Below are 27,153 nucleotides of genomic sequence, written 5' to 3' on the forward strand. Positions count from 1 at the left end.
TTGAATATGCTTCATTGTTTCTGAAAATCTTGGTTTAACACTTTGTGATACAGTGAATCGAAGGTCTGGATTAGGGTTAAGGTGTGGGACGGCGCTCAGGGTGCGGTGAGGGGTCTGGGAGGGAGTTAGGGTGTGGGAGGGCACTCAGGGTGGGGGTGCAGGGTCTGGGCAAGAGTTAGGGTGTGGGAGGGTGCTCAGGGTGGGGGTGCAGGAGGAGTCTCATGGCTGGGGCAGGCAGGAGGTGCAGAGCACTTATCTGGGGCAGCTCCTGTTTGGTGCAGGGAGTGTGCAGGTGGCTCTGCACAGCGCAGCACCACCCCCAGGGCCACGATTCTGGGAGATCAGTGGTCTCCAAAGTAGGGTGCGCGCACCCCAGGGGGTGCACAAGACAATCCATTGTGGGGGAGAGAGGAGCGCCGCTGGAGCAAAAGGGTGGCACAGCAGGAGGAGCGCCGCCAGAGAAAAAAAAGGGGGGGGGCAGCCAGAGGAGGGAGCATGGGGAAGCTGCCCCACACCCTGGCCAGGCAGGGCCACCCAGAACGCAGGGGCTTTAGGGGCTGCAGGGCCCTGGGCTCAGGGGACCCCGGGGCCCTGGCCTGCAGCTCTAAAGCCCCTTTTGGAATGCAGCCCTGCGAGCACAGGCTGGAGGACTCAGGAGCAGCAGGGGCAGCCGCGCAGCCAGCAGCTGGAGAGAAGTGACGCTTTCCCCTTCAAAGCATCACTTCTCTCCAGCCAGCTTTGAAGGGGAAAGCGCTGCTTCTTTCCGGCCACTGGCTGCACGGCTGCCCCTGCTCCTCCACGGGCTGGAGGACTCAGGGCCACATTCCGAAAGGGGCTTTAGAGCTGCAGGCCAGGGCCCCGGGGCCCCTTTAGCCCAGGGCCCTGCAGCCCCTAAAGGCCATGCGTTCCGGGTGGCCCTGTCTGGCCAGGGTGTGGGGCAGCTTCCCCATGCTCCCTCCTCTGGCTGCCCCCCCCTTTTTTTTCTCTGGCGGCGCTCCTCCTGCTGTGCCACCCTTTTGCTCCAGCGGCGCTCCTCTCTCCCCCACAATGGATTGTCTTGTGCACCCCCTGGGGTGCGCGCACCCTACTTTGGAGACCACTGATCTATGGGATGGTAGATCAGCTTGTGGTTGAGAATGAATTCACTCCTCTTCACTCAGGCCTGGTCTACACTAGGCGTTTAAATCGGTTTTACGAGCGTAAAACCGATTTAACGCCACAACCGTCCACACTAGGAGGCACCTTATATCGATTTTAATGGCTCTTTAAATCGGTTTCTGTACTCCTGCCCGACGAGAGGAGTAGCGCTAATATCGGTATTAACATATCGGAATAGGGTTAGTGTGGCCGCAATCGACGGTATTGGCCTCCGGGAGCTATCCCACAGTGCACCACTGACCGCTCTGGACAGCATTCTCAACTCGGATGCACTGGCCAGGTAGACAGGAAAAGCCCCGCGAACTTTTGAAATTCATTTCCTGCTTCGACAGCGTGGAGAGCTCATCATCACAGGTGACCACGCACAGCTCATCAGCACAGTTAACAATGCAGTCTCCTGAGAATCGAAAAAGAGCTCCAGCATGGACCGCTCGGGAGGTACTGGATCTGATCGCTATATGGGGAGAGGATTCAGTGCTAACAGAACTGCGTTCCAAAAGACGAAATGAAAAAGTATTTGAAAGAATTTCTAAGGCTATGACTGCTAAAGGCCACAGCAGGGACTCCGTGCAGTGCAGAGTGAAAGTTAAGGAGCTCAGACAAGCCTACCAGAAAACCAAAGAAGCAAACGGAAGGTCCGGGGCAGGTCGAAAAACATGCCGCTTCTATGCTGAGCTGCATGGAATTTTAGGGGCTGCGCCACAAGTACCCCACCCTGACCGTGGATTCCGAGGTGGGGTTGTAATCTCTGCCATGTCTGAGGATTATGCAGGCGGGAAGATGAAGAGGAAGAAGAAGAGGAAGACCTCTTGAGAGCACACAGCACTCCGTGACCCCCAGCAGCCAGGAGCTTTTATCACCCTGACGGAATTACCCTGCTCCCAGCCCTCACAAGCAACTATTGCAGAGAATGACGCCCTGGAAGGGAGCTCTGGTGAGTGTACCTTTGCAAATAGCAAACAGTGTTTTTTAAGCAAGCCTTTTTTAATGATTGATTTGCCCTGAGGACTTGGGATGCATTCGCAGACAGTATAGTTACTTAGAAAAGTTTGTTAACATGTCCGGGATTGAGAGGAAATCCTCCAGGGACATCTCGATGAAGCGCTCCTGTAGGTACTCAGAAGCCTTTGCAGAAGGTTTCTGGGCAAGGCATCCTTGTTCCGCCCACCATGGTAGGACACTTTACCATGCCATGCATGTAGCAAGTAATCAGGTATCATTGCATGGCAAAGCATCGCAGCGTATGGTCCCGGGGACTGCTGGCATTCAAGAAGCATCCGCTCTTTATCTTGTTCTGTTATCCTCAGCAAAGTGATATCGTTCAGGATAACCTGGTTAAAAATCAGGAATTTAAGTAAGGGGGGTGGCCATTTTTCTACTGGGTTCGTGGAATGCAGCAGCTTAAAAAAAACACTTTCCTGCACGTAGCGAAGCGGGGGGAGGGGTGAAATGCCGATGATCTTTTCTGTTTGGTCACCGGCGCGATCTTCCCAAGCTACCGGACAAGCAGTGGGTGGGGAGGGGAAGGTTGTTGATTAGCAGGGAGCTAGCGTGGTATTAGCCATGCGTTGGGGAGGCTAAATCACTGAGACAGTGGCTTACCATGGCCGCATGCAAGCTGAATCCTGATGCCTGGACCTGTGTCTGTGAGATCTGTAACCCCAGAGATGCAAGCAGTCACTATTAAGATGAAAAATGCGACCTTGTAGGAAATCACATGTGCTATGTAAGGTGAATAGTGCTTTTCACTGTGAAAGAGTATAACCATTGTTCTGTAAAATGTATCTTTCTAAATATTTATCTCCCTCATGCAGCTGCAAATTTTTCAAGCGTCCCTCCTCCATCCCAAAGGCTAGCACAGATAAGGCGGAGGAAAAGAAGACGCGAGATGAGATGTTCTCGGATATTATGGAAGTTACACGCAATGAAAGAGCTCATCTGAATGAGTGGAAGGACGTGGTTTCAAATTACAGGAAAGAGGCCAGTGAACGTGAGGACAGGAGGGATGAACGTGAGGACAGGAGGGACAACCGAGATGAGAGGTGGCGGCAGGAAGACCGGCAGGAAAATCAGCGGTGGCGGCAGGAAGATCAGCGGTGGCGGGATGCAACTCTGGGGCTGCTGCGTGATCAAACTGACATGCTCCGGCGTCTTGTGGAGCTTCAGGAACGGCAGCAGGATCACAGAGTGCCGCTGCAGCCCCTGTATAACCACCTCCCCTCACCATGTTCCTTAGCCTCCTCACCCAGACGTGTAGAACGCGTGGGAGGCTCCGTGCCTCGCCCACTCCACCCCGTGGACAGCCCAACCAGAAGGATGCCGTTACTCTGAATTTTTTTAATGGCCTTCTCCATCCCTCCTTTCCTCCTCCCAAAGCACACCCTTACTTCTCTCCCTCTTTTTATAATGAAAAAATAAAAAATTCATGCTTTTTAAATGAGAGTGACTTTATTTGCATAAGTAAGCTATACTCGAAGGGGGAGGGGGAGTTGCTTACAGGGACTGAGTCAATCAAGGGGGTTGGGTGTTCATCAACAAACACAGCAGTCACACTGTACCCTGGCCATTGATGAAGCTCGTTTTCAAAGCTTCTCTGATGCACACCGCTTCCTGGTGTGCTCTTCGAATCTCCCTGGTGTCTGGCTGCATAATCAGCGGCCAGGTGATTTGCCTCAGCCTCCCACCCCGCCATAAAGGTCTCCCCTTACTCTCACAGAGATTGTGGAGAATACAGCAAGCAGCAATAACATAGGGGACATTGGTTTGGCTGAGGTCTGAGCGAGTCAGTAATGTGCGCCAGCGAGCCTTTAAACGGCCAAATGCACATTCCACCACCATTCTGCACTTGCTCAGCCTGTAATTGAACAGATCCTGACCACTGTCCAGGCTGCCTGTGTATGGCTTCATGAGCCATGGCATCAAGGGTAGGCTGGGTCCCCAGGATAACGACAGGCATTTCAACATCCCCAACTGTTATTTTCTGGTCTGGGAAGTAAGTCCCTTGCTGCAGCCGTTTAAACAGAGTAGTGCTTCTGAATACGCGAGCGTCATGAACCCTCCTGGCCATCCCGCGTGGATGTTTGTGAAACGTCCTTGTGATCCACCAGTGCTTGCAGCACCATTGAAAAGTACCCCTTCCGGTTTACGTACTGGGTGCCCTGGTGCTGCGGTGCCAAGATAGGGATATGGGTTCCATCTATCGCCCCCCCACAGTTAGGGAATCCCATTGCAGCAAAGCCATCCACTATGGCCTGCACGTTTCCCAGAGTCACAACCTTTCGTAGCAGCAGCTTAGTGATTGCTTTGGCTACTTGCATCACAGCAGCCCACACAGTAGATTTTCAAAATCAAAATTGATTCCCGACTGACAGGTAGCTGTCAGGAGTTGCAAGCTTCCACAGGGCTATAGCCACTCTCTTCTCTACTGTGAGGGCTGCTCTCATCTTGGTATTATGGCGTTTCAGGGCAGGGGAAAGCAAGTCACAAAGTTCCATGAAAGTGCCCTTACGCATGCGAAAGTTTCGCAGACACTGTGAATCGTCCAACACCTGCAACACAATCAGGTCCCACCAGTCAGTGCTTGTTTCCGGGCCCAAAATCGGCGTTCAATGGATAGAATCTGCCCCATTACCATCAGGATCTCCAAAGCGCCGGGGCCCGCGGTTTGAGATAATTCTGTGTCCACGTCCTCATCACTGTCATCGCCGCGCTGCCGTATCCGCCTCTTACTCACCTCGGTTCGAAGGTCCTGGTTCAGCATATACTGCACGAGAGTGCGCGAGGTGTTTAAAACATCCACGATTGCGGTATGGAGCTGAGCAGGGTCCATGCTTGCTGTGCTATGGCGTCTGCACGGTTCACCAAGCAAAAAGGGCGCGAAATGGTTGTCTGCCGCTGTCAGGGAGGGAGGGAGGGAGGGAGGGGTGAGGCTGTACCCAGAACCACCCGCGAAAATGATTTTTGCCCCATCAGGCACTGGGATCTCAACCCGGAAATGCCAAGGGGCGGGGGAGGCTGCGGGAACTATGGGATAGCTACGGAGTAGCTACCCACAGTGCAATGCTCCAGAAATCGACGCTAGCCTCGGACCGTGGACGCACACCACCGATTTAATGTGTTTAGTGTGGCCACGCACACTCGATTTTATAAAATCTGTTTTACAAAACCGGTTTATGCAAATTTGGAATAGTCCCGTAGTGTAGACGTACCCTCAGAGTTGTTTCTGTATCTGTTCATGCCTCTGATTGATAAGGAAGTCTATTGTTGACAGCGTGTCAGTGTACACCATCTCACTAACATTCTTGCAGTGTGGTGTACGAAAGGTGAACTGAGGGAAATCATGTTTCAGATGATATTTCAGTCTGTCACCTCTGTAATACAAGTATCAGAGGGGTAGCCGTGTTATTCTGGATGTGTAAAAAGCAACAAAGAGTCCTGTGGCACCTTAAAGACTAACAGATGTATTGGAGCATGAGCTTTCGTGGGCTTATGCTCCAATACATCTGTTAGTCTTTAAGGTGCCACAGGACTCTTTGTTGCTTTCTGTAATACAAAAATATTCAGGATTTCTAAAAACAGGCTTCTCTACAGTAACGTTGATTGTAGCTGTAAGGCATGAGTCTTGGAAAAATGCTGTGATGTGTAAATTTCCATTTGTTTCTACCATAAGTGTGCCCAAATGATTATGAAAATGTCTGCCTATACAGAGTGTGTGATGAAGGTAAACCAAGTGCCAGCTCTGTCCAAGGCCGTAGGTATTAGCTAATAACTGACAAACTTATACATGGAACCAAACCGGCTCACCGGTATTTTAGTTTTATTCATAATAGGTATTAGTCTTATAAGAATGTACTTATTGTTCAGACTCTACGAAATGCTTGTAAGCTGCTGCATGCATTAATCTCACTTGTAATGTGCGTACTCCACGCTATAAGGAAATATGTAAGTTTTGCTTTATAACTTTGAAAATGTTTGCTCTGAACTTGTGAACTCAGGCTCTGGAATTGTCCCATCCCCCATTAAGAAGGGCTATCGAGATTAAATGGGCCATTAAGGAACATCAAGATACAAAGGATTAGGGAATGGCGCTATCACACCTTGGCAATGCTATGTGCAAAGGAGCTCCTCTCCTGAACTGAAAGGCTAAATGTAAAAGATAAAAAGGGGGCCACAAGAAAATGTGTCATCCCTTAGCTGTTTGAACTCTTGTGGTGCTAGAGACTAAACTAAGGGTATGGCTACACTTGCGAGTTGCAGCGCTAGTGGAGGCTTTCCAGCGCTGCAATTAGTAAGTGGCCACACCTGCAGGGCACTTCCAGCGCTGCAACTCCCTGGCTGCAGGGCTGGCCGTACACCTCACTCAGCATGGGGAATAAGGATTCCAGTGCTGGTGCTGCAGCGCTGGTCATCAAGTGTGGCCACACACCAGCGCTGTGATTGGCCTCCAGGGTATAAGGGTGTATCCCAGAATGCTTTTAATTAAATTACTCCCTTTGTTTTGTTATGCAGCCTCTCTTTGTTTTGTTGTGAACCTCCGGAGCTCTGTTGCTACCAGAGCTGCTCTACCGGAGCTGCTTATCAGCTCCTGTTTGCTGTGATCAATCTGTGAACAATCAAATGAGATCCTCCTCCCTGCGTGATTCACAGGGGTTGAGTGTTTGTGTTTTGCTTGACCAGCAGCGAGAAAAGGAGTCATTCACAGGGGTTGAGTGTTTGCTTTGCTTGAGAGAAACAGGGGGAGGGGGCAGAGGGGGGAAAGAGAGTATGTTGGATGCAGGCTGAGTATGTTGGATGCAGTTAACAGTAAGGGGGTGGGAAAATTTTCTGATTTTGCACAGTGTCAGTTCCAAAAATCCACTCTCTCTTTCCGCCCCCCCCCCCCCGGTCCCTGTCACACTGCCCCACACACCCCTCTTTTGAAAAGCACGTTGCTGCCACTTGAATGCTGGGATAGCTGCCCATAATTCATCACTCCCAACAGCGCTGCAAATGCTGCAAATGTGGCCACACTGCAGCACTGGTAGCTGTGAGTGTGGCCACACACCAGCGCTGGCCCTGCACAGCTGGATGACCAGCGCTGCAACTACCAGCACTGCAGATTTGTAAGTGTAGCCATACCCTGAGGCAGAGATCCCCAGGGGTTATCCCTGGGTCCACCCTGAAAGACATTTTGAATTGACAGATTACTATATCTCTGCTGCAAAGCTCATGCTGCAAAACGTCTGTTAGTCTATAAGGTGCCACAGGATTCTTTGCTGCTTTTACAGAACCAGACTAACACGGCTACCTCTCTGATACTATATCTCTGTCATCTTTAGGACCTATAGACAGGGGAGGGATAGCTCAGTGGTTTGAGCATTAGCCTGCTAAACCCAGAGTTGTAAGCTCAATCCCTGAGGTGGCTACTTAGGGATCTAGGGCAAAAATCAGTACTTGGTCCTCCTAAAGAAGACAGTGGGCTGGACTCAATGACCTTTCAGGGTCCCTTCCAGTTCCATGAGATAGGTATATCTCCACATATCATAAATAACTCATTTGTGTTTTTATGCTTGCTTGCTTTAACCTGTGTGACAGGGCAAGGACAGATGGCTATAGAAAAGTAGTGAGAAAGGGGTATGGTAGCCCCAGGCTAAACAAATCCCTGTTACCATGGTAACCAAATGGCAGTTGCTCCAGGTTAATCAAGACATTTGGGGCCAATTAAGATCCTTCTAGAAAGCACTGGAGACAGCTAGGTTGATTGGGACACCTGAAGCCAATCAAGGGTTGGCTGGAAACAGTTAAAAGCCTCCCAGTTAGTCAGTCAGAGGCATGTGCAGGAGCAGTAGGAGGAAGCCACACTGCTGGAGACTTGGCAATACAAACCCTCTCAGGCACAAGGAAGGAGGCCCTGAGGTAGGGGTGAATTAGATGATGAGGAAATGGGGGTGGGGTTGCTGTGGGGAAGTGGCCCAGGAAATTGTACTCATCCTGTTTCAAAAAGTCAGCTACCAAGAGCTGCTACTATTAGTGTCCATGGGCTGGAGCTTGGAGTAGAGGGTGAGCCTGGGCTTCCCTCATCCTGATTAATCACAGAGACTGTGTGAGGGAGGGTTGCTTCTTTCCACCTCCCTTGCTGGCTTATGATGAAAATGGCTCAGTAGGCTGTGACCCTTGCCTCTAGAGAGAGAAGGGTTACATGGAGGGTAACAGTGAGCCTCTGAGGCTAGCATAATCCACTTGGAAGTGTGGGACCCACTAAGACAAGGTTGGAGCTTTGTCACACCTGTAACTAACTCTATTTCTTTCCTAGTTAATAAACCTTTAGTTAATTTATTACAGAATTGACTACAGGTGTTAGGGAGCTTATTCCTTCACCCTCTCACGTCCTTGGTCCTTCTTGCATGAAGAGAGAGCAACAATACCCGAAGTCCAAAGGTACAAACAATTCAATGTTTATTGGGGTGAACTTCCAGCAAGCATGATTCCAGTTTCCTTCCTCAGTTTCCCCCTTCCCAGCTCTGATTACACAGAGCCTTGCCTGTGTCCCTGTTCCCCTTCCCCCACTTAGCGAAACATGATTCCAATTCCCCACCCCTGTTTCCATTCCCCGACCTTACTTCCTGATTGACTTTAGACTGTATAGTAAAACTTGAGTTCTACTTACTATACCTTAACCAATCATTTTACTGAAATGTAACTAACCAATCCTAACATATTGTAACATGATTATTTTACCAATTATATCCCACCACCTTAATTGGTTTACACCCAACAAAATTAATTATACAGCAGACTGAAAAAAACCCTGAACCAGACAGAGATTATACAGACAAACAATAGGGAAGTGAAGACTACAGTGATGGAACAATATAGAAATGAAGATTTCACATCCCAGCTATTGATAAGTGAGTTCTTGCCAGACAGGATGCTACCAAACTAAGTTTCCTTTTACATCTTCTAGGCTCTTCCCTTTCTGTGGAGGTGATAGGAATATCAGGACAGGATTGTATTCCTAACAGCCCAATAGCACCTTATTTCAATGTGACTGTAAGGATGTGACCATACACTTCCCAGCTTATAGCTACCTCTGCTGCTTAGCCTAAGAACAGGGCCTCAGACTGTCACAGTAAGAGAAGGCCCTGACACAGACTGGCAGGGATTTTGATTCTTTCTTTTATACCTCTATAACTAGTTTAGCGATAAGAATACACCTACATTCTTAAAGTATAGGCCTTTGCAGAGAGGTCTGAATATCTATATCCTAACAACAGGCAGAGTCTTTGGTGTAAGATTTAAGATACAAATTGATCTGGGGTAAGTGACTGGTCTCTTGGGACTGGGAGCAATTTGACCATTTTGTGTGTGTGTGACCACTTATCACTAAGGGTATGTCTAAACTGGCAGAATTACAGCACAACAGTTACAGTGCCTCTCAGAGAGCGCTGAAGGGAAACAGCTGTTGTGTTCACACTGTCAGCTGCCTGCGCAGTAGCGTGTTCACACTTGTGGCACTTGCAGCAGTATTCAGAGCGGTGCACAGAGCATCTCTTCCTCTTCTGCCACTAAGAGTTGTGGAAGGCAGAGGGGGTAGCGGGGCATCCTGGGTCCTGTCCCAATGACCTGTGATGTATTGTTTCACTTTCCAGCCAGGGCTGGCTCCAGGCACCAGCCTACCAAGCACGTGCTTGGGGCGGCACCTTGGGAGGGGGTGGCGATTGGGGTTTGGTTTTGTTGTTTTTGGTTTGGACAGGTGGCGCTGGGGTGGGGGCGGGGACTGGGGCGGCACGGCGCTGGGGTTGGGGCGGGGACTTGGGTGGCGCTCTTTTTTTTTTTTTTTTTTTGCTTGGGGCAGCAGAAATGTTAGAGCCAGCCCTGTTTCCGGCAATCCCTGTGCTTCTGTCCGCATTTGGCACCATCTTTCAATGGTTTGTGTACTATGAACTCTGCTCTGCCTCTTCGTTCTGCAGGAATGGATCCTGCACTGCTGACCAATATGCTGCTCGCTCTCACTAACATGTCATGAGTGGCAGTGGAGTTATTCCTTAAACTACAAAGGCAGCAGCAGTTTGTTATTGATCTTGCCATGTGTTGTACCTATAACACGAGATTGCTTGTGGCATTCATGGAGATGCTGACCACAGTGGAATGCTGCTTTTGGGCTCAGGAAACAAGCACTTAGTGGTGGGATCACATAGTGATGCATGTCTGGGATGACGAGCTGTGGCTGCAGAACTTTTGGATGAGGAAAGCCACATTCATGGGACTGTGTGATGAGCTTGCCTCAGCCCTGCAGCACTAGGACACAAGAATGAGAGCTGCCCTGCCATTGGAGAAGCGCGTGGTGATTTCACTGTGGAAGCTGGCTACTCCAGTCTGCTACTGATTGGTTGCTAATCAGTTTGGAATGGGAAAGTCAACCGTTGAACTCGTGTTGACAGAAGTGTGCAGGGCTATTAATCGCATCCTGCTCTGAAAGACCATGACTCTGGGCAATGTGCATGACATTGTGGATGGCTTTGCACAAATGGGCTTCCCTAAGTGTGGAGGGGCAATAAATGGCATGCATATTCCAATTCTGGCACCAGACCACCTAGCCACTGAGTACATTAATCAGAAGGGATATTTCTCAATGGTTCTCCAGGCACTTGTGGATCACCGTGGGCGTTTCACAGACATTAGCACAGGCTGGTCTGGAAAAGTGCCTGATGCACAATCTTTCAGAACACTGGCCTGTTCAGGAAGCTGCAAGCAGGGACTTTCTTCCTGGATCAGAAAATCACCATAGAGGAAGTCAAAATGCCCATTGTGATCCTGGGAGACCCTGCCTACCCCTTAATGCCATGGCTCATGAAGCCATATACGGGGCACCTTGACAGCAGCAAGGAGCAGTGCAACAACAGGCTGAGCAAGTGCAGAATGACTGGAGTGTGCTTTTGGCCATTTAAAGGCCCACTGGTGCTGCCTATATGGGAAGCTGGACCTGGTCGATGACAATATTCCTATGCTTATAGCCATGTGCTGTATGCTCCATAATATTTGTGAAGGGAAGGGTGAAAACTTCACTCAGCGCTGGACCGCTGAGGCTCAGCGCCTGGAGGCTGAATTTGAACAGCCAGAGATCAGGGATATTAGATGGGTGCAGCGCGGGGCCATAAGGGTCAGGGTTGCCTTTGAAGCTGAAGACCACTAATATTTCATAGAATATCAAGGTTGGAAGGGACCTCAGGAGGTCATCTAGTCCAACCCCCTGCTCAAAGCAGGACCAATTCCCAACTAAATCATCCCAGCCAGGGCTTTGTCAAGCCTGACCTTAAACCTCTAAGGAAGGAGATGCCACCACCTTCCTAGGTAACTCATTCCAGTGCTTCACCACCCCGCTAGTGAAAAAGTTTTTCCTAATATCCAACCTAAACCTCCTCCATTGCAACTTGAGACCATTACTCCTTGTTCTGTCATCTGCTACCACTGAGAACAATCTAGATCCATCCTCTTTAGAACCCCCTCTCAAGTAGTTGGAAGCAGCTATCAAATCCCCCCTCATTCTTCTCTTCTGCAGACTAAACAATCCTAGTTCCCTCAGCCTCTCCTCATAGGTCATGTACTCCAGCCTCCTAATCATTTTTGTTGCCCTCCGCTGGACTCTCTCCAATTTATCCACATCCTTCTTGTAGTGTGGGGCCCAAAACTGGACACAGTACTCCAGATGAGGCCTCAACAATGTCAAATAGAGGGGAATGATCATGTCCCTCGATCTGCTGGTAATGCCCCTACTTATACAGTCCAAAATTCCGTTAGCCTTCTTGGCAATAAGGGCACACTGCTGACTCAAATCCAGCTTCTCGTCCACTGTAACCCCTAGGTCCTTTTCTGCAGAACTGCTTCCTAGCCATTCGGTCCCTAGTCTGTAACAGTGAATGGGATTCTTCCATCCTAAGTGCAGGACTCTGCACTTGTCCTTGTTGAACCTCATCAGATTTCTTTTGGCCCAATCCTCTAATTTGTCTAGATCCCTCTGTATCCTATCCCTACCCTCCAGCATATCTACCACTCCTCCCAGTTTAGTGTCATCTGCACCCTTGCTGAGGGTGCAGTCCATGCCATCCTCCAGATCATTAATGAAGATATTGAACAAAACCAGCCCCAGAACTGACCCTTGGGGCACTCCGCTTGATACCAGTTGCCAGCTAGCCATGGAGCCATTGATCACTACCCGTTGAGCCCGACGATCTAGCCAGCTTTCTATCCACCTTTTTATAGTCCATTCACCCAGCCCATACTTCTTTAACTTGCCGGAAAAAACCCTCTTTCTATGCTTGGGAGTGCAATGCTTGTAATGCTAGGAGGTGATTGTGATTGGTGCAGATGATGCACTATGAAGGTTTAAGAAAATTGCCTGTTGCTCTGCAGGACTCTATTTGCATTCAATTAATGGAATAAAGATTGCTTTCAAACCAAAACAATTATTTTATTAAAAAACAACAACTGGAGGAGAGAGACAAATAACAAAACACATCAGCACTGAGGGGGAAGGGAAGGTTCCAGGAGGAGGTGGGGTCCTGGGATGGTTAAAGATTTGTGTATGTCCAGGTATCATATCCAACCTTCTCCTTTGGAGTACATTGCAGTGGGTACTGTACTTCAGCCGGGCTAAACCACAGAGGGACAGGTTTTGAGTGCAGTGGGTACTGGGACTGGAGTCAGCACTGCTGGACTGTGATGGGGGAGGAGTAGAATGCTGTGGGTACAGACTGGAGCCAGGAGGTTGATAAGAGTGTGTTGGCAGTGTCTGGAGGGTGCATGGGGAAAGAGTTTTGTGACAACAGTTGCAGGGGAGGGTTGGCGTGGAGCTGCTCAGTTTGCAGTGCTAGTAGCGCCTGGAGTGTGTCTGACTGGTGCTCCATAATGTTTAAGAGCTGCTCCATGGTTTCATTCTGGCGCACCACGTTCTCCTTTGGGTCTCTCTTCTCGCTGTCCTGCCACTCCTTCAATTCTTGTTTTTCGGCCACAGAGAGCATCATGCAGAAAGTCCTTTTAGTTCTTTGTTGCTGCTTTTCAATTCTGCGCAGCCGTTCAGCCAGCGATAACAAAGAGGGAGGCTGGGCTCCCAAGGTCATCTCTGTGAAGCCAAAATGCAACATTTTACAGAAGCAGTATTGTTTGCAACACAGAGCCCACTGAATCAGTGGTCTAAAACACAGCCACTATTCACATACCTATCACTAACTGGCTGACCCCAGGCAAGCACACATGAGCCACAAGCTCCTCAAAATGGTGAGTAATCACAGGGGCAGGGGAAATCAGTTTTCCAGGACCATACTGTACACTGGGCATGTGGCTCTTGGGGAGAGCCAGCACTGGAGTGGGTGGCCATATAACCATTACTATCCCCACATTTTCCACAGGCTGTGTTCATTATGGAAGATATATTGTTGCTGTGGGTGAGCAGAGAATCAAGGGAGGGTCTTCTCCAAGACTGCAGCTTCTGCTCTGGCCCTTACGCGGCTCGCCTGTGTCCAGTAATGGTCCATCCCTCCTGCCCTCCCATGATGGCAGAGTGGCACAGGAAAGTTACCCTTAATTGGGCAAGAAACAGAGTAGCTCTGCCAAAGAATCTGCAGCAGTGGATTGCCCAGTATCTCCATGAGAGTTTTTGGAGATCTGAGGCAGATTCCTGTGAAGTGAGGGAGTCCATCTACACCCTGTTCTGCTGCTCAGACTAGGCATGTGGTGGTACGTGCATCATACAGACACAAGCCTGCTTTCTGCAACCCTCCTGCCCCCAACAACTTGCCTCAGCGATTCCCAAAATCAAAGTCACTTATGAGGGGTCACCTCTCCTGTTTGCACTTCAACAGCTGTGACTGGCTAGCCTCCTCCAGGGTAGAGAAGAGCTCCTGGCTGCATGCATCTTTAACCTCTGAGTCATCCTCTGCCTCTGGGTCCCCCTCCCACTCTGCATCCTCGCCAAGATTTCTTCCTTCTGGCTTGGTCCACTCTCGACTGGCATGTGAGCCTCCACAGTGGAGGTGGGGTCACTGCCAAGTTTCTCATCCAGCTCTTTGTAGAACCAGCACCTTATGCGCGCAGCACCAGAGCGGCGGTTTGCCTCTCGCGCCTTGCGGTAGGCGTTTCGCAGCTTCTTCACTTTGACCCTGCACTGCAGTGTGTGACAGTCGTGGCCCCTTTCTATCATGCATCATGAAATCTGTCCACAGGTATCATAATTCCTATGGCTGGAGCGCAGCTGGGACTGGACAGCCTCCTTTCCCCAAATGCTGATGAGGTCCAGCAGCTCATCATTGCTCCAAGTGGGGGATCACCTGGTGTATGGAGCAGGTGTGGGCACCTGGAAAGATGCTCTGGGACCACTGCACATGGCACCAAGCAAACAGGAAGGGGACTTTCAAAATTCCAAAGGAATTTAAGGGCTGAGGCTTACAGTTGGTCACCTGAGGGCAAGGCAGTAAAGTTCAAACCAATGACCAGAGAGTCGAGAACAGGCATTGTGGGACACCTTCTGGAGGCCAATCGCAGTGCTGTAATTGACCACAGTGTCTACACTGGCACTGTGGCACTGTATTCCCCCCACCCCAGTGCAGAAAGCTCTACACCTCTCATCAGGGTGTTTTTTTTTACAGTGTTGCAACTGCACAGTTTCTGTGCACTAAGTGGCTTGGCAGTGTGTACACCTCAGGAGTTACAATGCAGAAAGCTGCTTTACTGTGCTGAAACTTGCCAGTGTAGACAAAGCTTAAGTCCAACTTAGCTGAGTGGCAAGATAGACTGGAGAGCCTAAGCCTTACTGGAACTCTTTGTGACTCCATGGTAAGACTGGTTTCAGAGTAGTAGCTGTGTTAGTCTGTATCAGCAAAAACAACGAGGAGCCCTTCTGGCACCTTAAAGACTAACAAATTTATTTGGGCATAAGATTTTGTGGGTTAAAACCCACTTCATCAGATGGTAAGGCAACTCCCATCTTTTCATATGCTGTATATTTATACTTCTCTACTGTATTTTCTGCTCCATGCATCTGATGAAGTGGGTTTTAGCCCATGAAAGCTTATGCACAAATAAATTTGTTAGTTTCTAAGGTGCGATAAGGACGACTTCTTGTTTTTTTTTTTTTTTTGTGGTAAGACTGGTTACAGTGATCCAGGAGTTCACATTTATTACTGGGTTAATGAAATCTAATTATAAAACATAGGAGCCAATTCCATGGGTGCTCCCCCTGGAGCGCCCATGGCAGAAAAAAAATAGCAGGTGCTTAGCACCCACCAACAGACAAGCTCCCCGCCTGCCCCCCACTCCCACCCACTTGCAGCCCCCACTAATCAATTCCTCCCCTACTCTCAAGAGGCTCCAACTTCAACAGTGCAGGGCAGGAGATGCTGGGAGGGAGAGGGTGGAATGGGGACAGGGCCTGCTCAGGGGAGGGGGCATTGGGGGAAGAGGTGGAGTGGGGCGGGGACAGGGGTGGAGCAGGGGCAGGAAGAGGTGGGGTTGGGGAAGGGGTGGGGCCTGGTGCTGCATGGGGGTCGAGCACCCCTGAGGAAAATTAGAAGCCAGCAGCTGTGATAGAACATACCACTAGTTTGAGGCGTCTGTCCTGTTTTTGGCAGTCTGCTCTGAGGTAGGCACTCAGTCATGAGCCATACCAGGCAGCATGATCCTCAAGATCCTTATGATTTTTTTTTTTTACAAGCTCAATGAAAATCTGGATCAGTCTTGTTATCCGCAAAACGTCCTGGTCTACAACGAGCCTCTGTTGGATGATAGTGGCTCAGAAAATCTTGTAGGGTTTCCTGTACATCTGCTCAGTGAAAATAGGCTTATCCTTATCTGCTGACTTTGTCAAAAATCTTGTGTAGTCTCTGTAACATGTTTTATGGTGCCAGACTTCAACTGTCACATAATCTCGTCCTTTTATATGAATGGCAATGCTTTGATCTTCTTTCAGCTCAGCATCTCTTTTTAATCTTCCTGCACAGGCAACCTTAATTCTGGCATTTCCTAATTCCTGAATGCTTGACTTTGCAAACTTAACGTTTTCAATGTAGTTTTTGTATTTGTAACTTAGTTAAAATATTTATATCTACATTGCTCCTTATACGTCTACAAACTTTTTAGATCTTATCTACTCCCATTTCACAATAACCTGCTCCAAAATATTCAAAGGCATTTCTCCTCAGGAAGGCTAACAAAACAAATCAATTTGGGTGTTTCTATTTCAAGCCATTTTGGAGAGCTGAGGAATTAAAAAATAAAACAAATTAGAATAACTTTGAAAAAAAATACATTACAGCTACATTTTCAAAATACCATAACTTTAAAGCTCCCTTTGTCTGATCTTTACCAAAGTTCCCAGGGGAAAAATACTACACAGGGATGAGGTGCAGTAGTTAACATAGCAGGAAGATCAATTTCTTATTTAGGGGAAGTAAGAGGAGTATTGAAAGTTCGACTTTTAATGAGCTAGCTTCAACTTTAGATATGGAATGGCTACCATCACTCTATAATATTAAATAAAAGTGCCCCTAGAATGGAACCTGAGGACATCCAATTGTTAACATTTTGCCATAATGAAAATTTACCATTTATTCCTACTCCTTGTTTTTGGTCTCATAATCACTTCTAATCCATGACAAAACTCATGCCAAGACTACTAGAGTTCCTCAATCAAATGAAAGCTATACAAATGGAATAGGTATATTATATCATGCACTTGCACTTTATCTCCTTGTCTGTGAAGGAGTTTCCCCTACATTTTAAAATATTTTGTCAAATCTGGTTTTAAATGTCCCAGATGATGGCATTTCCACCACTTCCTTTGGGAGGCTCAGCCCTGTACTGTCAAAATGTTTTGGGTTTTTTTATACTCAGTTAAAATTTTTCATTTCTTGATTTCGTCCTATTACTTCTAAACCAGGCATCGGCAACCTCTGGCATGTGGCTTGCCAGGGTAAGCATCCTACTGGGCAGTTTGTTTATCTGCTGCATCAGCAGGTTTGGCCGATCGCAGCTCCCACGGGCCGCAGTTCGCTGTCCCATGGTCAATGGAGGCAACAGAAAGCGCCATGGGCCAAGGGATGCGCTGGCTGCGGCTTCCCGCCACCCTCACTGGCCTGGGACGGTGAACCATGGCCAGTAGGAGCCTCGATTGGCCAAACCTGCCGACGCAGCAGATGAGAAAACTGGCCCGGCCCGCCAGGGTGCTTACCCATGCGAACCGCTTGCCAGAGGTTGCCGACCCCTGTTCTAAACCCTCTCTACGTGACTTAAGTGACTCATTTTCAGCAATGGGTCCCACTGAACTAGCACTGAAAGCAGTTTATTCACTAGTATGGATGTGGTGAAAACATTTTCAGCACTGTTGCAGGAAGAACTCTTGACACTTGTTTCCACTAATGTTGGACTTGGTTCCAAAGTTTCATGGACACATTTCTATTGGTTTTAGCAACATTTAAGACTGGAGCCAGGTTTAAGTTGACAGTGTCCCTAACGTCATGGGTTAATTGTTGCACTTCAGTATGTAACAGGAAATGCTTATGGCATCAGCAGCAGCAGGAGACTTGAACATCCTTTCAGACTTTATTGGGAGAGGAAATAACAACCAAAGTATAAATATCAACATTTCCTGAAGTTTGTGATTCATGAGAAGTTTTACATAAACAGTAGTTAACATTCAATAATAAAAATACTAAAAAAAAATATAAAAGGTGACACCCATGTTTTAAGTCCCAATGTTTCATGATTCGTCATGATAAAGAATTATTATGGTAGACCAGTACCAATGACTTTAGGATCTGTAATCTTCCAAGCACCGCCTTCACCCAGTGCCTCCTGAACTCAGTAGCCATGGAGTGATTTGGCTTCCAACAAAGCCATTGATTTTTGACCTGGGTATCAAAACCTATCAAGTCACTGAGCAATAAAGTCATGATGCAACTGCATCTAGAATATTACATTCAATTTTAGCCACCATGGCCAAGATACTCAAAGATATGTAGGTGCTAAACTCCAATTGATTTCAGTGGTAGCTGGGAGCTAAATGCCTTTGAGGATCTCAACCCACCTTACCAGAAAAATATTGACAAACTGGAGGAAGTTCAGGGAAGAGCAACAAAAATGGTGATGGGGGTGAAGGGACTGATTTATGGAGGGAAGTTACACAAGTATAACTTCCCCAAGAGATGATTAAACGAATGGAAGATATGATAAAAGTACACAAATAGCTAAAGGGTATTAACACCAAGGAAGGAGAGGGATTGTCTGTTGTGATACACAAAATAAAACTAAGGTTTCATCTACACAAGCAAAAGGACAAGTTTCTGACAACAGCTGTCAGCAATGGGTCCTGCTGAACTGATTTGAAAATGGTTTGACAAAATATTTTCAGCATCATGGCAGAAAATATTGAGATTATTTTTGGTGTTTGCTGCTCACATCATATGCATTTTCTTTTTTCTACATCAAAGGAGCTAGAGCTGCTGAGAAAAGTTAAAAGGATAATTGTCAAGTCATATTTGCCCCAAATTTAGTTGCAACCTAGATGGTGCAGAATGAGGAACCTGAAAGTAAATCTAACTACAAACAAAAGTGAAGCTGCCTTCTAAGATTTTCATTGCCCAAGCTCTGAGAAATGAAAAAAGAAAACAAGAACCATAAATAGGCACAAGAACATGGGATTTTAACATTCTTTCAGTTTTAATAATCTAAGCCCCCAATCCTACACTGAGCTCTGTTATCAGACACTAGATTCTTGTAGAGCCCAACTGAAACTTTAGTGCCACTCATTTACATGACCACACAGTTTTTTCCCTACTTGGGTAGTCAGCACAGTTTGAACCCAGGAACTTCAGAGGTACAGCACTGATCGTGTCTACTTGAGCTGAATAAACAACTTGCAGGGAAAGTAGGCTGTTAATCTTTGTGTAGGAACAGAGATTATTTTACCTCTATTTGGCACTGGTGCAACTGCTGCTGGAATAGTGTGTCCAGTTGTGGTGTCTACATTTCAAGAAGAATAATCATAAATTGGAGAGAGTTTAGAGAAGACCATGAGAATAATTAAAGGATTAGAAAGCATGCCTTATAGCGATAGACTGAAATTGCTCAATCTATTTATTTTAAGAGAAGATTAAGGGGCAACTTGATTACAGTTTACAAGTAACTACATGGAGAACCAATATTTGATAATGGACTCTTGAATCTAGCAGAGAAAGGTGTAACATGATCCAGTGCCTGGAAGTTGAAGCTAGACAAATTCAGACTGGAAATAAGGCGTACATTTTTAACAGTGAGGGAAATTAACCAGTAGAACAATTTACTAAGTGTTGTGGTGCATTCTCTGTTACTGGCAATTTTGAAATTAATGGTGGATGTTTTTCTAAAAGATATGCTCTAGGTGTCTCCTTTCTGGCCTTTGAATCTAAGTGGACAAGCCACTAAAGGTCACATACCACATGCTTTCTCACAGGATTACAAAACTAATTGTGAGACAGCAGTGGGATGTTGAGTATCCAGATTCTTAGGGGCTTGTTCCTGGCTCTGGGAGCTGGTCTTGTGGGGACAGCAGTAGTTATAGAGATTATAACCAAGCACACAGGATTGGCATATCTAGCTTGAAAAGCAGTGTGGGTGAGAGTTGAGTCTATCATATTAGATTCCTGTATTCTATTCCCAGCAGTGCTTGAAATGACCTTGTGCAACCTTTTAGTCACTTGTAACTTAGTTGCTTAGTTGTTTGTAAAAAAGGAGCAATGATAGTTGCCTGCCTCCTAGAGTAAGGATGTGAAGCCCTGGTTAGTAATCAAAGTTGTGAATTGTACAAAAATAGTAAACGCACTCAGTAAAACAGGGTGAGAGCAGAGCCTCTTATTTCTTAGCTCCCACCCTCAAACACCTTTCTCTGTGTCAAAGAGTATTCTTCGGGGAAAGGATCTCTTTCAGATACATGCATGAGATTTTACCTGATCTGTATGTATAGGAGGTGGCCTACCCCTTTCAAGGCTACAGGCTTGGAGCCAACTAGTACTGTCCAATGAGCCTTGCTGGTTACACCTGGCATAGGGTGCATGGCTTAATTAGTAGAACCAGCTGGATAAGGAGATGATGATTGTCATATAAAGAGCATCAGGATCACATAAAGCAGTTGTTACTCAGGGAGGGAGATGACTAGAGAAGTAGGGATACAAGATCATAGAAAAGGACTCTGAGGTTTTTGGGAAAGGGCTTTAAGCAGGGAAGGCCTGGATGAACTTGATAGGGATTTGAGAACTTTGGGAATGATTTTGTTTATTGTAATGAAGTCCAGCCCCAAGGCAGAATTCCTGATGATGAATATCATTGGATGAATCCCAGGCTGTTCACAAAATATCATATTTTAAAGTAATCACTGTTTTTTGGCACCAGACAGAAATATAGGCTGACACTTTCAACATTCAAAGCATCCTGGTTCAGACAAATCCTGCTCCATTTTGATCTTGGTCTGAGCTGTTGAGACCTGAATACATTGTGTGCAAAGTGACTCAGTAATGAGCAATGCCTGCTGAAGGATGTTTGTACTCTAAGGAAAATAGGACTCAGCCCTTTGTTGCAGCCATACTGGAGAAATGCTAGGTAGGAACAATTTCACTCTAGCCTCAAAATACTCTAGTCCTTAGAGTAAGAATGCAAGTTAGATGTCTTGTATGTGTGTACTACAATAGCTGTTGATCATTTTGAAGATCCTTTCTTTAATTCACTTATTTTCTAGGGCCATGATTTAAAAAAAATCCAAATGCTTATGGTAAAATTATATAATAAACATGTATAAATATACCTTTTTACAGAAGAACAAAGAGAGAGTCCCCAACAGAGACCCTGGCCCTCCACCACAACAACTAATAAATTTGGGATCCATCTATTGGAAGCAACTTCTAGATTTGAGAAACCACTTCACAAATATTCTATCACTAACTTGCCTCTGCAAGCTTAAATCTCATTCATTTGCCTACCTCCTTGTTAGCTTCAGCACTGTAGGACCTTTTAATTACTGTAGTAAATCACAGACAATAGATTTGTTAGACAGTCAGGACTAAAGTCCTATAGGGCTTTATAGACTAAAGCAGTATCTTGAATTACACCCAGAACCAAACAAATAGGAAACTAGTGTAGTTGAAATACTGGAGCAATATGTTTTCCTTGATAATTTACATGAAACAGGTAAGCAGCCTCACTCTGAACCAGCTGTAGCTTCTGAAGGGTCTTCAAGAAATGCACCAGGTAGAACACATTGTAGCAATCCAATCTAAAAATGACAATAGCATGGATTACTGTCATGAAATTTAGGGATAAAGGCACTCTTTGCTACTGGAGGGGAAAAAAAGGATCTCTGTGTACCCCCTCAATTTATGTACTTGAGGAAAAGGTAGGGTACCCTAAAAATTGGTGCAGAACAAACTACCCCTACCTTAATTTTAATATCTTTCCCCTTACCAATTCACTTCACCCCATTTTCTCCAAAAAGTGCCTTAATCAGCTTGCTCTCGTCTAAATTTCATTTGTGACTAGGTACTGGGTAAACACGGGCATCTTGCTGTTTGGGTTGGATGAAAATGAGAAACCACCCTGAATATCAACAGCACCTAAACTCAGATTAACTTGCACTCGCCTACAGAGATATCATGTACACAGAAAATGGAAAGGGTGACAAAACAGACCCTTCCAGAAATCCACACGAGAAATCTATCATGAGCAATTGCCCAGAAACAGCCTGTGATCTCTGAAAGCACAGAACCACTGAAGAGCAATACTGCCAAACCTAGCTAGGGCTTGCAGACAAGTTAACATTACCTTATGGACAGCAGTAATAAAGGTTGTTGATGTGTAAAAATTTCAGAAAAGGATTTTAGCCCAGACTCTTGCATCCGACGAAGTGGGTATTCACCCACGAAAGCTCATGCTGCAAAATGTCTGTTAGTCTATAAGGTGCCACAGGATTCTTTGCTGCTTTTACAGATTCTCAAAGGTATTTAGGCACCAACATCCTACTGTGCTGAGTTCAGTGGGAATTTAAATATGTTTAAGGATCTGGGCCTTCCTAGGGTTGGCTGGGAGAGAGTTAATGTTCTCTCTGTGGGTAGAAGAATGAGCACAGCTGCATGTTGTCTTGAGTGCAGGCATTGCAGGGTAGCAGGGCTAAGACACCTGTGGTGAATTAGATATTTTTGCCAATAAGAGGGAAGTGTCTCCTCTCTTCCTCCAAATTATAGGATTAGTTAGCTGTCATTAGGAGGCAGTGCTAATGGTAGGTGACTGCATCCTTCTTCCCTCCAGTACAGACCTATATAGCTGTACAAAATGTTATTAAAGTCCTTTAGAAACCAGGCTGAAAGATGCTTTTAAAAAACAAAAAAACCTCCATGTGTAAAAAACCCCTGTTGTTGATCAGTTTTGACTGCTGGTTTTGCTCTAGCTCTAAAAAGCTTAGCTGCATCAATCAGACTTCAGGACCCTGCAGTATTAGTCCCAAAACTGGCTATGGCTTGTTGGAGACACAGATACAGGTTCATGGATAATGTCCAGCCCAGAACTTAGGGGTTTAATGTAGTAGGGGCTGCGCATCCTCTTTCCTATTAGCTACTCTGGTTCTGCTCCCTTTCAGCCAGAGATCTCCCTGTGTTCTGCACTTAATTTATTCAATCCTGCTGCCATGGAAGGAGAATTTAAAATTCAATAAGCTTGCCAAGCGCAAGAAAGGTATTCTGTTCTCTGATTGTGGGCCTAGTTATTCTTACTGGGGAATGTATGAACTGTGCTGCTGAAAGGACTGAACCCAAAGGGAGGTTTTAAATTCTTGTAGGATGTACCCACTGCTATTAGATCTTCAGAAATTCTAAAATCATAGTCAGGTCTAATCTGAAGCTACTAGAAGAGTGTGGGAAAGCTACCTAGCTGGCCTTGAAAACTGTTTCCAGCATTGACCTGATATTGAGCCAGGCAGTCTGGTAACATGGTACTGAGATTGCTTTTGACTGGATGGTGATCCAGACTGCTTATAAGCTATATACCATAGGACAGAAAGTGTCCCCTCTTGGATAGAAGCCACTTACTCTAAGAAGGTTCCCCTTCACTGTGGTCAGAATTGAGCTGTTAGTGCAATCTCAGGGTTACCGTAGGCACATAAAGCCTTCAAAGGGATAGCTAAAATCAGAACCCAAGCCTTCTTGAGCTCAGCATATTCGTCTGTCTCCACTACTCCTCCACATGCTAACTGGCCGTTTTGATTACTCCTATGATTTGGAGTCCACCCCAGGCAGATGTTGTACCTACACTGGAATAAACTGGAACTGTAATTCACTACTGGCAGTAACAATGGTGGAAGCAAAACACTTGGGCCCTGGCTATGCTAAAACTTTCCACCTTGCTACTTCCAGGACAGTTACAACCAATACTGATTTTAAAAGCTTGTAATCCCTGCATTAAACTTGGATACAGTGTATGTGCATATGCAGGTATCAATCTGTACTGTAGTTTGGTTATAGGAATTTACAAGCTCAGAGCTGAAACAGAAGCCTGTAAGCTGGAATGGCTTAATAGCTACTGAGCAAGGGTCATTGTAGGTTATAAATACAGCAAGCTGCTTAGAAGCAGACTAAGGAACTGACAGCATCTTAATAGCTTCACAAATCCATTAGCTTGGAGTAAGAAGAGTGTTAGCTGTAGATGCCAAGGAACTTTGCAAGGAGGGGAAACCTCAAAAGGTCTGGCTTATAGTTTGCTGGGGGAAATGATGGAGACGGTTATCTGAGCAGTTCTGAACTAAGTACTTGAGAAGATTTACAGACCAATATTTTCTGAAGGACTTCAGTTTCAGTCCAACCTTGGGACATATTTGACAGTCCAGTAACTGAGAGCTTTGATTAAGCAGATTTTGGATGATTCAGATCTGAATCTTGATTTAGGCACTGATGAGACAAATCAGGTAGTGTTCATAAACTTTGCAAAGTCAAATAATTCTGGGTTTTTCTTTTATAAAGCAGTGAAGTTAATGCAAAACAATAGCATTCATGTAAAATTAATTTGGCAACATCAAGCACCTGTAGCAGGGTAGACCCTGCTCCAGGGTTTTAAGGGGTTAGGAACAGCTTGGCAGGGCTTGAGAGCTGCTGCTCTCAAGCTGAGCTGATTAGAGAAGTGGCTGCAGCTGGGGGCCATGCCCCAAACTGAGGAACAGAGCCTTATAAAAGGCAGGGAAGCCAAGAGCCCAGACAGTCTCTCTCTGGTGATAGAGAGAGATGGGCCTGGCTGCTTAGGGCTTGAAACTAGATACCTGAGTGCAGCAGGGCTGGGGAAGGCTGAAGAGCCGGGGAGCTCCGGCCTAGAAAGCCCCAGGCTGTGGCCTAGCAGTGGGCCAAAGGTACTGGGGGTTGCAGGGGGCAACCTAGGGGTAGGATAAAGCAGCAGGTCCAAACCCAACTTTGCCTGTGATGAGTAGGCTGATACTGCAGTCTGTCCCAGAGTGTAGGGCTAGACAATGACTGGCAGTAGCCAATACTGAGGCAAGGTAGGGATAGAGGGTGGGGGTTCCCTGAGAGAGAAGGGGAGACCCAGAGAGAGAAAGGGGTTGCTGCTAGGGGGCAGCGCCCCATGTAAAAGGGCACCGGGTCCAGGGAGGGACACAGGGGCCTACGAACAGGTGGATCACTGGCCTGCAGAGGGTGCTCCAGGGCTGGACTGAGCTAAAGTCACAGAGCAACCAGCAGGAGGCGCCGCAGGGGTAAGTCGACCCGTTTACACATGGCAAGCCAGGCAGGAGTAAGAACTGCCCCTGATACAAGGGGCCAGGGCAGGGAACCCAGCGAGAATGGATCCCTGCTATGCGGGGGTCTTCTATGCGGAGGTCCCGGATGCAGTCTCTGGTTGGGCCCCGGTGTCAGTGCCCCAGAGGAAGGGGACCAACCATTTACAGGGGATCCGGGAGGCCCACCAGGACGTGTGGGAGGTGCAGGAGGCCCTCCAGAAACAGTTGGGCCAGCTGCTACAGGAGCAGCGGGCCCTGGTAAACGTCCTCAGGACGGAGTTCCGGAGGCGTGGTAAGGACCGACAGGAGAGGCGGGGAGCCGGGACCAGGAGGCCCCCGGCTGAGCGCCGAATGTGTTATGCCTGTCGAAGAAGAGGACATTTAAAGAGGGACTGTCCCTACTGGGCTGGGAGCAGGATGCCTCACCCAGGGAAGGGGCAGCGGCAGGTCCCTCGGGCTGCCTGCCGGGTGAGGGAACCCAGGCAGCTGCCAGCGTGCTGGACTTGTGGGCAGATGGGCCATTTTTGGAGGGACTGCCCAGGCCCAGAGAACACGGCGCAGGGCAGGATAGGAAAGGCTAGGTCCGTGACGGAACAGACAAGGCCCAAGGCAGTGAAGAGGCAAGGAGCCTGCTGGGGCTGCCAGGGACTGGGCCATATAAGGAGGCACTGCCCCCTCAAGAAGGCTGAGGGTCGGCCAAGGGAGGTGCCGGGAGGTCCAGAAGGGGCCACGTTGGATCCTGGGGAGGTGACATCGGTGGAGGTGGCAATTGTGGGGACCCCGCAGGAGGCTGGGACCCAGACCATCACCCTGCATGTCATGGAGAGAGGGACCCAGACAAAGTGGGCCCTGCAGGAGGCGGGAATCCAGAAGAAACGGGTCCTAGAAACCAAATGGACCCAGGTGGTTATGGGACAGGCCACCAGGGGAACCCAGACCCTGAGGGAAGAGGGCCTGGGGGACTCAGATCTACGGGTGCAGCCAGATGCCATGGAGCAGGCTTGGAGGACGGCCGTAGCAGAGCTCCAAAAAGTCCGGCGGGAGAACGAAGCCCTGGCCGGCAAATTAAAAGACAGTGAGGAGAAGCAGGCACGGCTGGCAGGACACCTCCGGGCTGCACAGACCAAAAGGCCCCATGATCCCCAGGGGAGGGGGTTTTAAGGGGGGAGGTGTGTAGCAGGGTGGACCCTGCTCCGGGGTTTTAAGGGGTTAGGAACAGCTTGGCAGGGCTTGAGAGCTGCTGCTCTCAAGCTGAGCTGATTAGAGAAGTGGCTGCAGCTGGGGGCCACGCCCCAAACTGAGGAACAGAGCCTTATAAAAGGCAGGGAAGCCAGGAGCCCAGACAGTCTCTCTGGCGATAGAGAGAGATGGGCCTGGCTGCTTAGGGCTTGAGTGCAGCAGGGCTGGGGAAGGCTGAGGAGCCGGGGAGCTCCGGCCTAGAAAGCCCTAGGCTGTGGCCTAGCAGTGGGCCAAAGGCACTGGGGGTTGCAGGGGGCAACCTAGGGGTAGGACAAAGCAGCAGGTCCAAACCCAACTTTGTCTGTGATGAGTAGGCTGATACTGCAGTCTGTCCCAGAGTGTAGGGCTAGACAACGACTGGCAGTAGCCAATACTGAGGCAAGGTAGGGATAGAGGGTGGGGGTTCCCTGAGAGAGAAGGGGAGACCCAGAGAGAGAAAGGGGTTGCTGCTAGGGGGCAGCGCCCCATGTAAAAGGGCACCGGGTCCAGGGAGGGACACGGGGGGCCTACGAACAGGTGGATCACTGGCCTGCAGAGGGTGCTCCAGGGCTGGACTGAGCTAAAGTCGCAGAGCAACCAGCAGGAGGCACCGCAGGGGTGAGTCGACCCGTTTACACACCCAAAATGCTATATATTCAGAAACTTGGTTTCTCCTGTTAACTTAGCCACATGCAGTATTTTATCTTCCTGTATTCCTTGTTAAATATAACTTGTATGCATTAATCAATTATCAGTGCCTCATAAAATAGGATGTATAACAAGGCCAATTAACATTGCAGTGGAAATTTTACTTGAGATTTCCTTAATTTAGAGTGCTTGGCTTCACAACACTAATGCCCTCTTGCTCTGATGCTAAATGTGCAGACCTTATCTTTGGAAGGTGAGTTCTGCATCTTGCAGTCAAGTTGATTTTTTTTCAGAATTCTCTGAGTCAACATATGCTCTGATATCTACTATATATAGGTATTATTTTGTAGTATTCAGTGTTCAGA

At 47.6% G+C, this 27,153-nt stretch overlaps 1 protein-coding gene across 4 annotated transcripts in view; it reads left to right on the plus strand.

Moving 5' to 3' along the window:
- Positions 1-7,970: 7,970 nt before the first annotated feature.
- TGFBR1 (transforming growth factor beta receptor 1) overlaps positions 7,971-27,153 on the plus strand; it is a 101,415-nt gene continuing 82,232 nt past the window's right edge. Inside the window, exons 1-2 of one of the 4 annotated variants that reach the window (XM_039521688.1) lie at positions 7,977-8,052; positions 8,479-8,574. The gene's annotated coding sequence lies outside the window, so the exon portion shown is untranslated. Of the gene's footprint in view, positions 8,053-8,478; positions 8,575-27,025; positions 27,042-27,153 lie in introns of those variants that run through there. The other 3 variants (XM_039521687.1, XM_039521692.1, XM_039521689.1) reach the window with 3 other exon arrangements.

The sequence above is a fragment of the Mauremys reevesii genome, linkage group 2 (assembly GCF_016161935.1).
Source record: "Mauremys reevesii isolate NIE-2019 linkage group 2, ASM1616193v1, whole genome shotgun sequence".
NCBI classification, from domain to species: domain Eukaryota; kingdom Metazoa; phylum Chordata; order Testudines; family Geoemydidae; genus Mauremys; species Mauremys reevesii.